The 6,336-nt window shown below is 45.2% G+C and overlaps 1 long non-coding RNA gene across 1 annotated transcript in view; it reads left to right on the top strand.

The window, feature by feature from the left end:
- Positions 1–4,182: 4,182 nt before the first annotated feature.
- The window catches only part of LOC309367271, a 161,546-nt gene continuing 159,392 nt past the window's right edge, over positions 4,183–6,336 (top strand). Inside the window, exon 1 of the long non-coding RNA XR_014166973.1 lies at positions 4,183–5,043. This is a non-coding gene — a long non-coding RNA (uncharacterized lncRNA). The remainder of the gene's footprint in view (positions 5,044–6,336) is intronic.

Here is a 6,336-nt window from a genome sequence, read left to right as displayed (position 1 = left end):
CATTTCCCACAGGTGAAGATGATTCTGATGATGATGATGTTGATTTTATTGAGTTCAGTAGTACTGATGATGACAGCGATAGCTCAGACAGCTCAGTTGTCACAGTCATTGAGAGGAAATCTCACACAATGACTAGACCCTCAGAAGAGGAGGATGAACCACTGATTAAGCTTAGTACTGGTTCTCCAGAGAGTCCAAAGGCTGAACCAGAAAGCAGAGAAGAGCAGCACCTCTTACGTAGGTCTGAGAGAGCAACGAAGGGTGTACCACCCAAGAGGTATTCACAAGAGTTTGCTTACCTAACTGTTGCTGTTGTAAACGACCAAGGTCAGATTGAAGCTGTGTCTCAGTCAGAGACAAAGGCACAACAGAGAGTTGCTAACCAAGGTAATGCAGAAGCACTCATTCCTTGGGAGTCACACAACCAGAGAGGTACATTGGTAAAACCAGTGGCAGGTAGTTCCAAGGGTGGAACTGAAACAACAGGGGAATGTTATAAGTATAACAACTGTTTGTTTTCTTCTCTGGATGACGCTTTGCTCGCAGCACGCATTGATACTTTAGGGGGAGGATGTTATTCTAAAGCACCAAAGCTGCAGCAAGCAAAGGCAGCACAGTCTGCTGCTTGTGGCTGGAAAGCCAAACAGGATGTTTGTGACTGTTGCCATGGGAACAAAGGGGCAGTCCTTTCTGTACTGAGCACCGGATGTTAGCTCAGTGGGTTTGTCATATGACCTGTACAGGATGTTCATGGTCGGAGTTTCTCTCTGTATGTTGAAGAGAGCAGACATGTTTACTGTATGACTGCTAAAAGACACAAATAAAAGGACATGTAGATACGTTACTGTCTGTGTCTGATTCCCCTCCCTGGGGATATGCAGGGAGGAGGAGAGGAGGAGAAGCAGTTGGTGTGTTTTCCTCACAGCCTGAGGAAAATCGCCGGAACGGACCTCGTGTTGTTTATCCTGCCGGGAGACGCCGGAGGGAGGTCTGAGGAATTCAGCCGGTGCCTGAATAGATAGGCACATACCGATGACCGGGTAGCAGAATTCCAATAGTCAGCCACTCATTCCACTGCCTCATAACCTTTCCCTTGCCACACTGAAGTGAATCTGCAGGTGATGGTAAACACCAGCTGGGCCAAACAACACAGGTAACTTCACATTATCACACAGCCAGCAAACACCTGGAATGCAGGTGAGCCCCACTGTTCCTTAGAACAGGGCACAAATATGGTAGCTAGATGGATGAGATTCTACATATTAGCTGTGCATACTGGTGATAAATCATAATATATTGCCCCTGGTGTGGGGGCCAAATACACTGAGTGAGTGAACAGGAAGTCTGAAGAAATTACTCATTCTCCCTTTGGAATCTACGGGTTGCATAAATATTAGAGAGTGTGGGCACCTGTGTCCCTCCAGTTGTGAGTGGACTCCAACTCCCATCAGCCCCAGCCAGGATAACCAATGATCGAGGATGATGGGAGTTGTAGTCCACCAGCATCTGCATTGGCATGAATCTCTGACAAATTATATACACCATTTGCATTCTCACTGACTTTCAGCAGTTCTATTGCCCATAGATGATGATGATAAAATAATAATAATAAAAATTTATTATTTATACCCCACCCATCTGGCTGGGTTTTCCCAGCCACTCTGGGCAGCTCCCAACAGAATATTAAAAACACAATAAAACATCAAACATTAAAAACTTCCTTAAACAGGGCTGCCTCCTGATATCTTCTAAAAGTCTGGTAGTTGTTTATTTCCTTGACATCTGATGGGAGGGCATTCCACAGGGTGGGCATCATTACCAAGTAGGCCCTCTGCCTGGTTCTCTGTAGCTTCACTTCTTGCAGTGAGGGAACCACCAGAAGGCCCACTGAGGTGGACCTCAGTGTCTGGCCTGAACAATGGGGGTGGAGACATTCCTTCAGGTATACTGGGCCAAGGCCTTTTAGGGCTTTAAAGATCAGCACCAACACTTTGAATTGTGCTTGGAAATGTACTGGTAGCCAATGTAGGTCTTTCAGGACCAGTGTTATATGGTCTTGGCAGCCACTCCCAGTCATCAGTCTAGCTGCCACATTCTGAATTAGTTGTAGTTCCTGGTTCACTTCACTACGCATTGCAGTAGACCGAGTGGGAGATAACTAGGGCATGCACCACTCTGGCAAGACATTCTGCGGGCAGGTAGGGTCTCAGCCTGCGTATCAGATGGAGCTGGTAGACAGCTGCCCTGGACACAGAATGCATCTATGATATTGTTTGTCTATTCACACGGACAATATTGTGCCATTTATTAGAATTTCATCTATACTTATAGATCATGTGTTAGTTTTGAAATGCATGCAGCTCAAGGATCCTAGCACCTTTGCAGAGTTTGCAAAAGAAAAAGAGGGCATCAAAGCCCAAGGCCTGCTCAGTTCTGCCATTTGAAAGCAAAAGCCCCCCCCCTTCTCACCCCTCTTTCAGACATGTTTGCGGTGTGTGAAAAGATCTGTGCTTCTTGATTTGTCTATTGCAAGGCTCTTATGAGCCCCAGAAACAGCAGCCGCAGTGAGTGATGAGCATAGGCAAAGAGATTTCTTTAAGCATATTTGGTTTTCTATTGAAATATGCAACATGATCCAATTATGGCTAAGCAATGAGGTTCTTCACGTGCGCAGAGCCACAGGTTGGCCACTTAGCCTCCCATTCATTTCCTTAAACTGTATTGTCAACCGTGCTTCACCCTTGACTAGCAGAGCAGCTGCCCGTGTAGTTATAATCCCATTTAAAAGCCTCCCATTATCGTGCTAATATATTTATAAAGAAACTAGGCACCTGGGATTAAGCCCAATGTTTCTCCCTTGAAAACGCAGCTCTGAGCTGGAACAATTCCTGAGTCCCCTCACTAGTTAGCTACGGCCAGTTGCTTTGTCCCAGTGCCAAATTGGCTGAATGAGATTAGCAATTAATACCAAACATGCTTTTCTTTGCTTGCAAAATCCTTGTCGCAATCATATTCTCATCGGATCTTTCTTATTATGCTGATCAGGCAGATATGGTGGGCTTTAGTGAGCTTATGCACTTCCATGGAATTATGACAGGCATTAAATTAATGCCTTGACAGAGCAGGTAAGGAGTCGAATGAAAAGAAGGTTTCTGCGAAACCGTTAGTTTTAAGTTTATTTCAGTTCAGGTCATCCAAGTTTGCAAAAAGAAATTCTAAATGTTAGAGTTCTTCTTCTCCTTCTCCTTCTCCTTCTCCTTCTCCTTCTCCTTCTCCTTCTCCTTCTCCTTCTCCTTCTCCTTCTCCTTCTCCTTCTCCTTCTCCTTCTCCTTCTTCTTCTTCTTCTTCTTCTTCTTCTTCTTCTTCTTCTTCTTCTTCCCCCTCCTCCTTTAAATGCAATGCCCTGGATTTAAAAGAAATGTTCATTTTATCAGAGGTGAAAGATCAGTGGGTTTAAACAACAGGGAAGACAATTTTAAGCTGTGCATCAGGAATAAATTCCTAAATATAAAAATAGATCAGCCAAGGAACAAACTGCCTAAACAGTTTGTGGAATCTTTTTCCACAGGCATCTTTGGGGACTTATCTTTTTCTTTTAAGATACAGGGCATCCTGCCTTGGAGCAAAGTTGTTGTTGTTGTTTTGCATGTCCCCCCACCATTGGATAGGCAAACTGCTCCCTGAAATACTTCCCATGCTCCTTTCAAAGGGGTTGAGGTGAGCTGTGAGGGAAGTTTGGTGGTCTGGAGCAAGTAGTGATGTATGGAAGTGAGAGCTGGACCATAAAGAAGGCTGGTAGCCGAAGAATTGATGCTTTTGAATTATGGTGCTGGAGGAGACTCTTGAGAGTCCCATGGACTGCAAGAAGATTAAACCTCTCCATTCTTAAGGAAATCAGCCCTGAGTGCTCACTGGAAGGACAGATCATGAAGCTGAGGCTCCAATACTTTGGCCTCCTCATGAGAAGAGAAGTCTCCCTGGAAAAGACCCTGATGTTGGGAAAGATTGAGGGCACAAGGAGAAGGGGACGACAGAGGACGAGATGGTTGGACAGTGTTCTCGAAGCTACCAGCATGAGTGTGACCAAACTGCGGGAGGCAGTGGAAGACAGGAGTGCCTGGCGTGCTCTGGTCCATGGGGTCACGAAGAGTCAGACATGACTAAACAACAACATGAAGTTTTGAGCAATCTGTGAGGGGATATGCAAGGATTCATGGGGTGAAAAGAGAAGAGGGGTTGGCCAGCTGTGGAGGAGGGAGAGGTTAGTTGCTAGGCAGGATTGGCAAGTGGAATGAGCAGAGGTGACAGCCCCTAGTAACCAACAAGCAGCAAAATCTCAGTCCCATAATATACTTGATAAGGGCTGGTATTTAACTAAGTTTTCCTCAAAATGGTTGTTGGCACCCATCTGTCTTAAGAGACAATGGGGTGCACCTACAGGGGTCAAGTCATACTGCTGCAATGGAAGAATAGATCTATTGAAATTACTGGTCCTGACTTAAGCATGGTCATTAATTTCAGTGAGTAACACTTAGTTGAATACTATCCTAAATTTACTTGCTAAAGCTTTGTACGTTAGATAGTTGTTATAGCACAGAAGCTCTTCCAGACAGAGATGGCAATGGTCCTAACTTTTTGGCACCTTGATTCTGTGTTTTTCCCCCCTGGGGAAATACAATGGTACCTCGGGTTACAGACGCTTCAGGTTACAGACTCCGCTAATGCAGAAATAGTACCTCGGGTTCCTATAATGTCCTGTGTTATTATTCATCATTCATATTATTACCAGCACCAGAATGAGATCATAAAGGCCAATCTCTCTCCTTCAGGTGGACAACATCAGCACGAGGACACAATGAGAAGTCTCTCTCCTTCATTGGCCACTATCAACATGAGGTCACAAAGGCCAGTCTCTCTCTCTCCAGGGAGGCAGCATCTTCATGAGGTCACAATGGCCAGGAGAGGATAGGAAAAAACCAGATCAAATCAGGCTGTGTGTGCAGATGGTAGATGCAGGTATTGCCTGGCACCCCAAATTCAATTGTGAGCCTTCAAAGTCCAGGAGTTGTCACAGGTTGAATGCAGAGTAGAGAGAAGAGATGGACTAGGCAGAACTGATGGGCAAAGCAGCAGTAGAACAGCCAAGAGGAAACTACACTGGTACCTCGGGTTACAGATGGTTCAGGTTACAGACGCTTCAGGTTACTGACTCCGCTAACCCAGAAATAGTACCTTGGGTTAAGAACTTTGCTTCAGGATGAGAACAGAAATAAGAGCGGTGGACTCGTAATCTGGTGAACTGGGTTCGCTTCCCTGCTCCTCCACATGCAGCTGCTGGGTGACCTTGGGCCAGTCACACTTCTCTGAAGTCTCTCAGCCCCACTCACCTCACAGAGTGTTTGTTGTGGGGGAGGAAGGGAAAGGAGAATGTTAGCCGCTTTGAGACTCCTTAGGGTAGTGATAAAGTGGGATATCAAGTCCAAACTCTTCATGTGGCGGCAGCGGGAGGCCCCATTAGCTAAAGTGGTACCTCAGGTTAAGAACAGTTTCAGGTTAAGAACGGACCTCCAGAACGGATTAAGTTCTTAACCCGAGGTACCACTGTAGTTCCTGGAGGAGAAGCTTTGTGCTGTTCAAAGTTATGAAGCCCCGAGGGAGCTCTCTGTTGGAAGATGGGGAAGAGGTAAAAACCAGCTCCCTGTAGCTCCTAAAATCTAGGAATCTGCAAAGATGGCAGCAAGCCACCCTCATCCCTATATCCGCTGGCCCCAACTAGGTCCATCTCAGCCAGTCCAGAAGAACAAGCCCCAAGTTCTGTTTGCATACATCTTATTTGATGTGGCTTCTTAGAGAGGCACATCCTTGGGTCTGGTGAGTCGGGTGAGATTATTATGCCAATGTAGCATTCCTCCTTTTAAGTTTGAAAATGAAGAAAAATGTATCTGGGGTTGGAAAATTGGGAGAGATGTCTTGTGGTTATCTACCAGTCCAAGAATAAAATTCCGAGTTTCTTTGGTACAGAATTCCTCTTTGCAATGTGTAGCAGTTAGGCTGTTATTTGAAAATGAAAAAGAGGATAAACTACCTTTTAAAAAACACCATTAATGTTCATTTTGCATTTTTTTCAGCAGATGTTAGAGTTCTTCCTCTGTATGAAAAACCCAAAAGGGACATTGGGCAGATTCCATCTGAGTGAAAAAAGGGTGGATGGGGGGGGAGTAGCTTGTGGTTAATTAACCCTTTTCTCTCTGGTACCTTTTCAGCTCTACATTACTCCTCCCCAAACTCTTTTTTCATTTGAAGGAGGAAAAGACCTCTGTGTTTCCCGCATCTTTC

The sequence above is a fragment of the Podarcis melisellensis genome (genome assembly GCF_964234715.1).
Source record: "Podarcis melisellensis genome assembly, chromosome: 3".
In the NCBI taxonomy this organism is placed as follows: Eukaryota; Metazoa; Chordata; class Lepidosauria; order Squamata; family Lacertidae; genus Podarcis; species Podarcis melisellensis.
The sequence above is the reverse complement of the archived record's forward strand: the minus strand, read 5'-3'. Positions and strand labels throughout refer to the sequence as shown.